Genomic DNA, 13,620 nt, shown 5'->3' with positions numbered 1-13,620 from the left:
CTACATTCTTGGTGCTTTAACATTGCAAATTGCTGTTATAATTGACCAATGTTGACAGATATGCTGGGACAAACTTTCAGATCCTAAGGAGAATCTTGGGAATAGAATCAAGACTGCAAAAAGTATAATAAATTCTAAATGACAAGGTAAATGTTCCCATGAGACTTGATGGGTCTGAATATATCACAAAATCTCTCATTTCCATGACAAAAGTCATTAAAATGTAACTTTGAACTGTGAATGAAATTAGGGTTTTGACATTTCAATAGCTGAACACACAAAAAGAATCTTTGTGGGTTATCAATGTCATAACACTGCTACATTTAAACGTGCATCCTTTGTTTCCATATACGTAAGTACCAGTTCATTCCTTTGGATAATTAGTTCCTCATTTATACCCCTTGCTCTAATGATATGCTTCTGAGATCCAAGCAGCATCTAACCACATTTGTCTTTATAAACAAGCAGTTATATAAACAAATTATATAAGACCACAAAAGGTAGTAACAACCCAATTTGATATTTTTTTCAGCATAATTCTTCAATGCAGTCTGAGCCTGGCAGTATATTTCTTTCACTAGGAGTTCATTGCTGGAGGGCTGTAGATCTTTAATGATCCGTGATTGAAGCAGCGATCTACACTCTCCAAATCAAATACAGGCACCAGCATAAATTGGTGACAACACAAATCTAATGTGTGTGTGTCAAGCCAATAAAGGAACAAATATATTTTGGGATTTAATTTTAGAATCATAGAAACATGCAACATAGAATCCGGCCCTTCTGGTCCACCTTGTCCATGCTGACCGTGGTGCCTATTTACACAAATCCCATTTGCATGCATTAGGACCGTATCCCTCTATGCCTTTCCTATCCGAGTACCTTTCCAAATGCCTTTTCAATATTGTAATTGTATCTACCTCCATCATCTCTAGCAGCTTGTTCCAAATATTCACCACCCTGTGTGAAAACTTACTCCCCAGTTCTCCTTTAAATTTCTCCCCTCTCACCTTCAACCTGTGCCTCTAGCTATAGACTTCTCTGTTCTGCGAAAAAGATTCTGACTATCTATCCCCCTCATAATTTTAGAAACCTCTATAGGATCACCCCTCAGCCTCCTACATTCCAGTGAGAATAAACCCAGCCTGTCCAATATGTCCTTATAACTTCAGCCTTCCATTCCAGGCAACATCCTGGTGAATCTCTTCTGCCCTCTTTATTGCTACCACATCATTCCTGTAGTGACCAGAACCGTACACACAGTGTAGTCTAATGAATGTTTTGTACAACTGCAACATGACATCCTAGCTGTTATACTCAATGTCTCAGCCTACGAAGGCAGGTATACCAAATGCCTATTTCACTACCCTATTCACCTATTCTATTTGTCCTAACAGAATTTGACTTCCCAAAGTGCATTACCTCACATGTGGAAGACATGCTTTTTAAAAGCAGTATTCCGAAATAACTTGAGAGTATTTGAATGAATTTAATGAAGAAATAATATTAAGATTAAGAAATCATATGTCTACCTTTAAATGCTTATTCAAGGTGTAAAATTAATTTGAGTTTTGTTGGTCTCTTGGTTGAGCTTGTCCTCACATTAAACAACTCCTTCAACTTCACTTACTTTCTCCATATCAGAGGTGTAGCTATGGACACTTGCTTGCATCCAAGCTACACTGGAGACACAAGGGATACTGCAAATGCTGGAAATCTGGAGCAACAAACACAAAATGCTGGAGGAACTCAGCAGGTCAGGCAGCATCTAGGGAGGGAAATGACTGTTCATTTCCTTTCATAGATGCTGCCTGACCTGCTGAGTTCCTCCAGCATTTTGTGTTCATTGCTCTAAACTACACCAGTTTGTTTGTGGGATATGCAGATCAATTTTTGTTTCAATCCTACTTAGGCCCACTTCCCCAATTCTTTCTCTGGTACATTAGCAACTTAATTGGTGCTGCTTCCTGCACTCGCACAGACCTTGAAACATTCATCATTTTTGTAGCCAGTTTCCATCTTGTTCTCACCTTTTCATGGTCTACCTCTGACTCCCCCTTCCCTTTCCGGATCTCCGTCTCCATCCATTACAAGGTCACAGCTACCTTGATTATACTTCCTCCCACCCTGCCTCCTGTGAGGACTCCATTCCATTCTCTCCTCCAGTTCCATCATATTTGCTCCGATGATGAGACATTTAACACAGGTGCATCTGAAATGTCTTCCTTTCTTAACCATGGCTTCCCATCTACCATAGTGGACAGAGCCCTTGATCAATCTCATCTGTTTCCTTCACCTCTGCACTTATCCTTTCTCCTTCTGGACTGTGTTGCTTTGGTTCTTATCTTCTACCCCATCACAGATAATCTCATAGATATTACACTCTTCTATCACAGATACGTCAGTCCTCGGCCTCCTCCACTGCCAGGAGAATTCCAAGCGCAAACTGGAGGAACAGCACATTTTCCGTCTTGGAACCTTGCAGCCTAACGGCATGAACATTGAATTCTCCCACTTTAAGTAATCCCCACCCCCTCCCCCCCCCCAAACCATGCTTCTTTTCTTCCCTTTCCTAGTCTCTCTCTCTTTTTTCTCCTCCCATTTTTTTTCTCTCCTTACCTTTGACCCATCCCCTGGTGGATCTGCTCTCCCCTCCCCCTCACCTGCCTATAACTATCTCTTACCAGCATCTATCTATCACCACCTTATGCTCACCCCGCCTCCCCTCTTTTGTCCACCTATCACTGCTCTGCTTCTCCCTCTGATACATTGGGCTTCCCCTTTTCTGTCCTGAAGAAGGGACCTGACCGGAAACGTTGACCGTCTGCTTTTCTCCACGGATGCTGCCCGGTCTACTGAGTTCCTCCAGCATCATCGTGTTTTTCATCTAGATGCCAGCATTTGCAGTCCTTTGTTTCTCTCTTCTACCCCATCAGCCTCCACACTCAATGGCTCACCCTTTACAATTTCCATCAGATCCAAGAAGATTCCATCATCAGAAATGTATTCCCTCACCCTCCCCATCAGCATTTAAGGTTTCACTCCCTTTGTGACTTCTATCCTGCCTACCACTTCCCATCATATGGCACTAGCACATGAAACTGCAGGGGGGTACAAAACCTGTCCTTTCACCTTTTACTTTCCCCAAGATTCAGGGACCCACACAATCTTTCTAGGTGAAGCAGCAATTCACTTTCACTTCTCCCAATCTACTGCACTGCATTCAGTGATAACAGTGTGGCCTCTTCTACGTCAGAAATAAAAACAAACCGGAGATCAGTCCACAGGAGTGACCCTGAGCTTCTGCTTGCCTGCCACTTTAAATCATCATCCCACTCTGACCTCTCTGTCTGTGTGTCCTGCACTAATATAACGAGACCAAACACAAGCTCAGGGAGGAACACCTCATCTTCCATCTGGGCACAATGCAACCTCTAGGAATATTTGATATTGAATTCTCCAGCTTCGATAATTTGCTCCTTCAATCTGGCCATTTTTGCCTACCATCCTGTTTTTCTTTTATTTTGTATGGTTCGGCCTGCTTGGCATGCCCTATTAGGCCAGACTAAAAAGTGGTAGACAAATTATACAACATTAGTTGCACAGATAAAGAAGCTTAATCTAATTTTAACTGACCCATTATTTCACCTTATCAGAAAAGTTCACTTCATTCCACTGATCATCCTCCCCTACCTCCTGTGTACCAAGACCGTTTCTTTCTCAGTTCTGGTTGAGGGCCCCAGTCCTGAAACATTAATTGTTTCTCTTGCCTCACCTGCTGAGTTTTTCCAGAATTTTGTTTTTATCGCATATTTAATTAACTATTCTTCATTGTACTTTGTAGACTTTTCTCATTTCATAAACACATTACATTTAATTGGAAACAGATAATTCTGAAATTTGCAATAAGAAAACATCATTTATTTTGATTGGCATCTGCTAAAGTATCTTGACATTAAAATCCAGCAGCACTTTAGAAAAAAATCCTCATGATATAATCCATTTAAATTTTAAAAAACACTCTCTGAAAATGAAAAGTTAGCAACATCTCTCATTTGTGACATTGCTCTCAAAAATTGTCCTTTCATTTTGACTATGATATGAGAATTTAACAGACAATGGTCACAGTCTTCAGAAGCATTAACTACATTAATTTCTATACCTACTAGATTACAGACATTTGCAACATAGAGCCAGCTGCATCTATGAGTTGCATAAATCAGGTGGTTTCCCACATCACTTAGTCTGTGCAGAAATCATTGTTCTCAGCAGCAAAAATGATTGGATTTCTATATTTGATTTCAATTCACTGGAATAGAAAAGGTAAGTTCAGAATCAATAAACAGTAAACAGAAGCAGAGAGGTGGACTGGGTCACTTGGTCCCTTGATTCTGTTCAGTTCACTTAGATAAGAGCCAAGCTGTATTTTGAATCCTTTCATTCACATTGGTTCTATTACTTTATTGTTATGCCACATGAAAAACTATCAATATCATATACGTAACTTTTGATTGACGAAACCTTAACAGCTCATTGAGGGAAAAGTTCTAGACTTCCATTACTTTTTAATTCTCCAATCTGAGCATCATCAATTGGATCATCCCTTAATCCTCTGTTTTCAACAGAATATAAACTTAGTCAATGCAGTGTCATTCTGCTGATTCTTAACTTTGTTTTCCAGGGGTGGTGCTCGGAGCTGAATCCAGCATTATGGATAGAGTCCCACCAGAGCTTTGTATAAGCAGTAATATAATATTGGCTTTTATTTCAAGAAGACTTATACATAAACTTCCATTACCTTTTTACATTCATTTTTTAGATGTATAGAATGTGCATGGGTGAAAATGGCATTGAAATTTAGGAAGAACCAAGGGAGGATATGAGAATGTACCAGCCGATAAAATAAAAATGTTTGATGTATTATAAATATGCAAATGAAATGGAAGTTATGAATAGAATCTGTTAGAAACCAAGATAGTACCAAACAAGTAAATGCACCTCTCACAGTCACCACCTCCAGGCCAAGGATCACAGGATCTCCACCATGTCACTCACCAAACTAATTTTGAAACATTTGCTATTCCTTCATTCTCACTGGGTCCAAATCTAAAAATTACCTACCCTCCAACATTGTATCTTTATGAAAAACAGTTCAAATATGGGCTTCCCAAGCTCAAGTAAGTTTGAAAAATAGACGTTAACCCTGCGAATAACATCCACATCCTACAAATTTGATATGAAATTTCACTGAATATTTTATGCTTGAACCTATCAGGCTGTAGAGTTTACAGCACCATCAATAGTATTATTTTCTTCATTAGATTCAATGCAGGTAAAAATACGCTAGTTAGTCCTGATTATTTTAATTTTGCTTGTAGCTTTGGTATTGAAACTAATTATATTTCTCTGAAGATTGATTTACAGTGGTTGTTTAGTATTGTCTGATATTTCCAATTACTGTACAATGATGCCCACATTATCTTTAAGGGGTCAAATTACTTTTTGGCATCCATTTTCTCTTAATAGATTTGTACAACCATTTTGTTTTTCTTGTTATCTCTCACCTTTTTCTTTTATGCTTTTCCTGTGTTTTTATATTTCTCCCATATGCAGATTTTATTTTTTCCCACACAATCCTTTTTGTTTAGTCTTATCTATAAGTGATTAAGAGTATTTAATTATTGAAGTAGAGTTCTTGTTTTTTTTAGGGTATGTCCAAGTAATTTTTTGAACAGCTCCTACTGTTTATTCTAGCTTTATAAGTTAGTTGTTCAGCTGACTTTTTTCCCTAACCCTTCCAAAGTCAGCTTTGCTTAAATTTAAAAACTTCATTTGTACCCTACTCTTTCAGATGTCGTATCAAATTCTGTCCTAAATATCTCTCCGCTGTTAATTAGAAAATTTGTTGCCTTTAGGATGTGAGCAATTCTGATTCCCTCATGTGAAAATTAAATTCTATACTTCCTTTTTCAAAAAGATTCTCATCAGAGTTTAAGCATCCTGCATTTCCTCACTGCCAGTCAGTTGCCTTACAATGAGTCAGATCATCTGAGCTGGCGTTGACAGGAATAGCTGCTGGTACTAACCTTTTGTTTCAAATGGGAGGGTGGCTGGATTGGCAGAATGGCTTCTGGATCACCAAACTGGCCACCTTCCGACTGTCTGTTCACCGGCTAAGCCAGTCCCTTGCTGTGCCACTGGCAGATGGAAACTCCCAGCCTTTGTTGACAGGCAACCTCAAGTCCCATCTGGAAGGACTTGGCCAAGATGCATCACAAAGGGTTTTCACGCCAATTACTAGTGAAAAAAGAAGCAACTTCTCAGCATACGCAGGGGCTGACCATATGACCTTCCCCATGCCCCAATGAATACCAGATGGCGTGGAGTATGCCAGTGGGGTTGGCCTGCCGAACTCCCAACTGAGATTGGCATGTTTGTCGTTGGACAGTGAATGACACATATGGCAGCAACAAACAATTAGACATCTATATGGATTATCTGACCCATCCTTTACTAGTCTCCCTACTACTCGATGTTTCAGTTGTTAGGTCACAGGTACTGAGTGTCATTTTCTGCTACTATAAAAGTACACTCTGCATTAGTCCTTAAAAAAAATCTTAATGCAGATGAGGGACAAGACTGTACTTGTTCTAAATTTTCTGTCCAATAATGCATGAGTAATCAGTAAGTTCCCTCAAGAAGAATAGGGTTAACCAGTGCCATTATCATATAACAGAAGTTGGTTCCATCAGATTGAAAGAGAGGGTAATTGTTTTAATTTTAAATTCCCTGGTCAAACTGGGATAATGAATTGCATCAAGGATTGTTGGATGCAAAAGGCCAAACTTACTCCCTCACTATTCCTGGTTTGCCTGATGTCCAGCAAATTTAGGCTCCAACATCAGAGTCCTTGGGAAGTTCAGCAGCCAATCAAACTGACCGATTTAGTACCTTTCCAGCCCTTCCCTACCTCATAACTGCCAGCAAATCAAGACTCTTGCCACTTGTGTTCATATCCAGGACAGCAGTCCTATTGAGATTCAGCCAATGCATGGATGCAAGTTATAGAAATACAAGCTCTTGTTGTCAAATGATTCTAATGATGTAAATTTACATATAAGGTACAAGGAAAAACAAATATGGGGTGAAATGTCTTTTGGAATTAACTGGAGGCATTTAGAATGACTTACAAATTTTGGAGCATCTAATTTTGTTATAGGTTTAACCATGGAAGTAATAGTTCCGAGCAGTCTTGAGAATTTTTTTCTTGAAATACCCATGGGGCATGTAGTTAGTTCTCAATGTGAACACATTTGGACTCAATACAAAATGATGTATAATTAAAGGTTTTTTTACAATGCCATTTTTGGGGCTCAAATAATGAAATTATTTAAAATATATTCAATGATAAATCCTTTGAAAACACAGTTTAACAACATGGACCATAAAATCATCCACTGATCCCTGGTTTATAAAACTTCAAGCAGTAGTTAATGTTTTTTTTTAGTTTGGAAATACTGACATTGATTTCTACACACTATGGAATCTGAAGCAAATACATACACTTAATTAATAAATCATATGAAGCTCATGTTATTGCTAAGAAAAAAATCAGTTTGATTTTTTAAAAATCTAAATCCTGTATCATTTTTGGACTTTAAATTATGTCAAAAACTTCCAAATGTATTATTTATTTTTCCTCTTTATTTCAGTTTCCCTCCTGAAATAGTGGCAGTTCTCCAGTACCTTGCCCTGACTTGTCATTTTTTAAATCTATAATTACTCTATCCATTCCAGTGCAGCAATGTTTTAAAGACCAGAGTGAACAAAGAACAGGTGGCCCCTTAAGCCTGCCCCATCATTCATGGTTGGCCTACCTCAGGCCTCCACAGACTACTCTAAAACGGAGACACAAAAGACTGCAGACGCTGGAACATGGGGCAACAAACAATCTGCTGGAGGAACTCAGTGGGCCGAGCAGCATCTGCGGGGTGGGGAAGGAATTTGGTCTGCCTCCACCTATCATCCACTTGCCGGTCTTCCAACTCCACCCCTTTCCTACCTGGTTCCATCTGCCCATCATCCTTCACCCCTCCTTTGTCCACCAAACACCTACTGGCCTCCGTCTCACCACCCCCTCCCCCTCCTCTTTGTAGTGGCCATCTTACCTCTCAATCCTGATGCAGGGTTTTGACTTGAAATATCAAAAATTCCTTTCCCACCCCTCACAGATGTTGCTCGACCTGCTGAGTTCCTCCAGCAGATTGTTTCTGTAACAATAACTTGGGCCTCATCTTTCCTGTATCGCCTCATTACCCATCTCGTCTCCTCTCTCTACATCTCCTATCACAGTATTGAAATTGTTGAGAGAATTTATTTTCAAGATCAAGTGAACCCATGTGCATTCCTTATATAGTTACTCAAAAGGAACATTGAAAAGAAACTCAAAGCAAGATCATATGGTGAAATTATCAGGTTATTAAGAAGGCAAATAGAATGTTGGCCTTCTTTGCTAGAGGGTTTGAATTTAAGAGCAGGGAGGTTATACTGCAACTGTACAGGGCACTGGTGAGCCGCATGTACTGCATGCAGTTTTGGTCTCCTTACTTCAGGAAAGATATACTGGCTTTGGAAGCAGTGCCGAGAAGGTTCACCAGGTGTTAATTCCAGAGAGGAGGGGGCTAGCCTATGAAGAGAGATTGAGTTGCCTGGGACTATACTCACTGGAATTTAGAAGAATGAGAGGGGATCTTACAGAAATATATAAAATTATAAAATGAATAAACAAGATAGAGGCAGCAACATTGTTTCCATTGGTAAGTGAGACTGGAACCAGGGGACATAACCTCAAGATTTGAAGAAATAGCTTTAGGACAGAGATGAGGAAAAACTGCTTTTCCCAGAGAGTAGTGAATCTGTGGAATTCTCTGCCCAAGGAAGCAGTAGAGTCTACCTCATTAAATATACTTAAGACACAGATAGATTTTTGCGTAGTAGGGGAATTAAGGGTAATAGGGAAAAAGCAGGTAGGTGGAGCTGAGTCCATGACCAGATCAACCACGATCTTATTGAATGGTGGAGCAGGCTCGACAGGCCAGATGGCCTACTCCTGCTCCTATTTCTGATGTTCTTATGAAATCCAAAAATGACATGACAAAAGCATGCATGTGCTTAATGCACGTACTGTGATAAAATGGACTCAAAAAAAGATTTTGAATCTCATTTGAAATAATGTACTGTACATTTTCAAATAACCACGATGCACTACAAAAATATGTAATTGACTCTACATTGGAATTTGAGATACAAAACCATCAGTTTATCTGAGCACTAGCCAGAGATTTGGGAAGCGGCTCCTGAAACTTCAGTATTTTGCTATTTTTGTCAACAGCTTAAAATATTTCGTGTTATGACCCCAGCCCACAGTTTGGTAGCAAGGGTAGAAATAGTCCAATCTATCCTTTTGAAACAATGAATAAAGAGGAACCACAGAAATATAGAATCTGTAAGCCTACTCATAACACCAATACTCCTTATAAGCTCCTAAATGAGCTTATACTTCTGCATTAATTTCAAGACATAAAATATGGTATGGTGGGGGTATCAAAAATGGTATAGGTTTAAGGAAGGAATTCTAAAGGGGATCTGAGAGATAAGTTTTTTTCCCCAGAGTGGTTGATATCTGGAACTTGTGGCCAGAGGAGTTGGTGGAATCAGATACAATCACGACATTTAAGAGACATTTAGATAGGCACTTGAATAGGCAAAGCATGAATGGATATGGACCTCATGGGCAAATGGGATTAGTGTAGTTGGGCAAAAAGGTTAGAAAGGATATGGTGGGCCAAAGGGCCTACTTCTACACTCTACAACTCTGATTCTATACATTTTCAGCTGTTAGAGTAATAGAAAAAATGTTGGAAATACTCGACAGTTATAACAGCAACTGTGGAGAGAGAAAGATTAATATTTCAGGACTTCGATCTTGGTCATCAACCTGAACTGTTAACTCTGTTTCTCTCCCTACTGATGCTATCTGATCCATATTTCCTGCAGTTTCTGTTTAATCTCAATTTTAGCATCTAGTTTTTTTTTGCTTTTCTCAGAAAAGTTGTACTTGAGCATTTTATAGGAAACTTCACAAAGAATATTTGATGACAAGCTCTTTAAACAGCTATTAGGACTAAGATGGGCTTTAGAGAGTTACTTAAAGGAGATGAGACTGATGGAGAGGTTTAGAGATGAAAATTCAGCACTAAAGATGAGGCAGTTGAAAGCTTTGCTGCCAGTGACAGAATGATGAAAATCAAGGTGATTTTCATTGCAAAATATACATCACATCAACTTCAACTCTCAGAGAAAGGCTGCCCACTGATGGCCTTGGGGACTCAGAAATGCCTTGATCAGTGCACCTGTAACATTAGGTAATGGATAGAAGCTTTCAGTTTTAGATGTTGATGAACTTGCTGCACATAATAATGATACAAAGTCTTATAATGCAAAGCCAAGAATCGTTGCTGAAAATACACTGAGGAAATGTCTATCTTGTCCATATTACATTTTATCTCCTTTAAAATGAAGGATGAATTGACCTTTTATCAGCTATTCCAAAAGAATTTTTTTTTAATCTACGAAGTTCTTTCTCTTTCTTGTGTCATAGAGTAATACTGCACAGAATTACTCTATGACTCAGTGAAGAAGGTTATCAAGAATTACAGTGGGATCTTGATCAGCTGGGTAAGAGGCGAATGGCAAAGGAGTTTAATTCAGATATATGCAAAGTGTGCATTTTGGAAGTCAAATCAAGGTAGGACTTCCACAGTAAACAGTAGGGCCCTGGGGAGTGTTGTAAAACAGAGGGATCTTGGAGTTCAGATACATGGTTCCCTGAAAGTGGAGTCACAGGTAGACAGGGTGGTGAAGGTGGCTTTTGGCATACTGGCCTTCAGCAGTAAGGTCACTGAGTATAGAAGTTGCGAGGTTACGTTGCAGTTGTACAAGACTTTGGTGAGGTCACACTTGGAGCATTGTGTTCAGTTTTGGTGACCCTGCCACTGGAAAGTTGTTGTTAATTGTAAATTCTTTTTGCACTCTTTTTCCAGTTTATGTTGCCAGGACTCGAGGGACAAAGGTATAGAGAGTGGTTGGACAGGTTAGGACTTTTTTCCTTGGAGCTTAGGAGACTGAAGAGGTGTTTAAAATCATGATGGTGTAGATAGGGTGAATGCACTCAGTCTTTTTCCCCAGGGTTGTGGAATCAAGAACATAGGTTTAAGCTGAGGGGACAAAGATTTAATAGAAACTTGAGGTGCAACATTTTTCTTTACACAGAGTGTGGTACGTATATGGAATGTGCTGCCAGGGGAAGTGGCTGAGACAGGTACAACAACCACCACCTTTAAAAAAGATACTTGGACAGGTACATGGATAGGAAAGGTTTAGGAGATGGGCAAAGGGGACTGGCTTGGATGAGCATCTTGGTCAGCATGGACCAGTTGAGTTGAAGGGCTCATTTCCATGCTCTATGACTCTAAATAGACCCTTTGGCCCAACTGGTCCATGCTGACCAACATGCCCAACCTAAGATAGTCCCATTTGCCCATGTTTGACCCATATCCCTCTGAACCTTTGCTATCGATGTACCTGTCCAGGTGTCTTTTAAATGTTGTTATTGTATCTGGATCAAACACTTCCCCTAGCAGCTTGTTCCAATATATACACCACTCTCTGCATGAAGTTGCCCCTCAGGTCCCTTCGAAATCTTTCCCCTCTCACCTTAAATCTATGCCCTCCAGTTTTTGATCCCCACTCCTTAGGAAAAAGACTTGTGCTGGATACAAAAAAAAAAATCACTATGTTCAGCAACACTTTGTCATTCCCATGAGAGGCAGAATGCTGGAACAAATTACTCCAGATTTTATGGTTATACTGAAAGCAGAGAATCACAATGCAAAGATTAAATTCAAACAAAAACAGAAAATGTATCTGAAAACACTCAGCAGGTCATGCAGCATCTGTGGAAAGAGAAAGAGTTAATGTTTCACTCCAAAGACCCTTTCCCAGTTCTGATAAAAAGAGATTAGTTTTAAGTTGCAGAGGGGGGGGGATGGATAGGGCACAAGGAGTGGGTGTGATGGGTTGAGGGCAGTGCTGTTGTGAGGATGGTTCGTAATGAGGCAGTTAGAACACGAGAAAGAAATGTGATGTGCTGCATATAGCACGTCAGGATGTGCTATTGGAGGGGAAAAAAGTATTGAAGCAAAAATCACAGATGGATAGAAGCTGGGTGAAATATATGGCATCAGGGTTGCAGACAGTTTTGTACAGTTCCAGACAGTTGGCAGGGAGCATCACTGAGTCAAATGCTAGCAAATTTGGGTTGTTGTCAAGAATAAACAATGGGTTTATTTTTCACAATATTTAATTGGAGGAAATTTCTGCTCTTACAGTGATGTACATTGGGCAAGCAAGGTGGCAGATTATCAATAATTGAAGTATCAAGAGAAGGGATACTTAAGGATCACTTCTGTAACTGGAACCTGGTATTACTTTCAGATAATGTCACTGAGAAACAGTGTGTGGATGTGAAACTAGAAAGCCAAGGATAATTTAATGAGGAAAACCCGAGGTGAGAGTGTCGGAGCAGGTGGAGAAACCATGGTAGTGATTTTCAGGCTACAGCTGAATGGATGAAAATGCAAAGAAATGGGAAAATTTACAATAACAAAAGTGAGAAGGTTTGGTATTGCTGCCTGGGCTGGGAGAGATGGAGGATGAGTTCCTATCCCAATGTTAATCGGTATAGCCACCAACTGCTTGAAGGAGCTTTTTTTAAAAAAAAAATCACATATCTTTCAAAATCAAAGCTACAATCTCATTGTAGCTCGTGACCCCAACTGCCCTTGGTGTGGCCAATGTACCCAAACCAACTGAAGCTCTAAGTGGGGAAACTTAAACGCTGGGAGTCCCTTCCTACATCTTTCATGAAGATACTGTCTTTCAAAGGATAGATGTTCCCCATGGTACTGGGCCACCAGTAAGCTGCTCAGGTACCTTAAATCACTGTAGGCATACATCAAATCTCAAAGGGCACCAGTTGGATTAGTCCAGCAACCCTAGCGTAGTAAATAATGTACTCAAAATTGAGTGATTGTCTCTGTAAACCACCCTGCAGTTAAGTTTCTTGCACTTGTCATTATAAATTTGGGGTTTGAAGATTATTCATAACTTGTACCTTTTTTTTCTAGACTGTGATAATGCAAATTTTGAAACTTATTCAATCTCAATTGTAAATCACTATGTTTATGCAATGGACCCAAAGCTTTACTAAGAAAGTAAAGTTCTGGGTATCACTCCCAAATCAGCAATTGGATTATGGATCTAATCTATAAATTATTAAGAGAGAACTAGAAAGACAAACGCATTGAACACTAGTTTTAAAGCTCGTTGTACAGTCGCATTGTATCTCTTTACACGATGCATATTCATGGTGGAACATTGTTCCACAGTCCGCAATCCTCCAGTGAGTTACTAGTGTCTTTTTATACACTGGCAGCCTAATGCCATAACTATCATGATCAATGTAAATTTTGATCCCATCAGAAGTGTTTCAACGGAAAC

At 39.6% G+C, this 13,620-nt stretch overlaps 1 long non-coding RNA gene across 2 annotated transcripts in view; it reads left to right on the top strand.

The window, feature by feature from the left end:
* Positions 1-13,620, top strand: part of LOC127579397 (uncharacterized) — a 135,326-nt gene that overhangs the window by 107,025 nt on the left and 14,681 nt on the right. The gene's annotated exons all lie outside the window — the stretch shown is intronic.

This window comes from Pristis pectinata, chromosome 2 (assembly GCF_009764475.1).
Source record: "Pristis pectinata isolate sPriPec2 chromosome 2, sPriPec2.1.pri, whole genome shotgun sequence".
Taxonomy (NCBI): Eukaryota; Metazoa; Chordata; class Chondrichthyes; order Rhinopristiformes; family Pristidae; genus Pristis; species Pristis pectinata.
The sequence above is the reverse complement of the archived record's forward strand: the minus strand, read 5'-3'. Positions and strand labels throughout refer to the sequence as shown.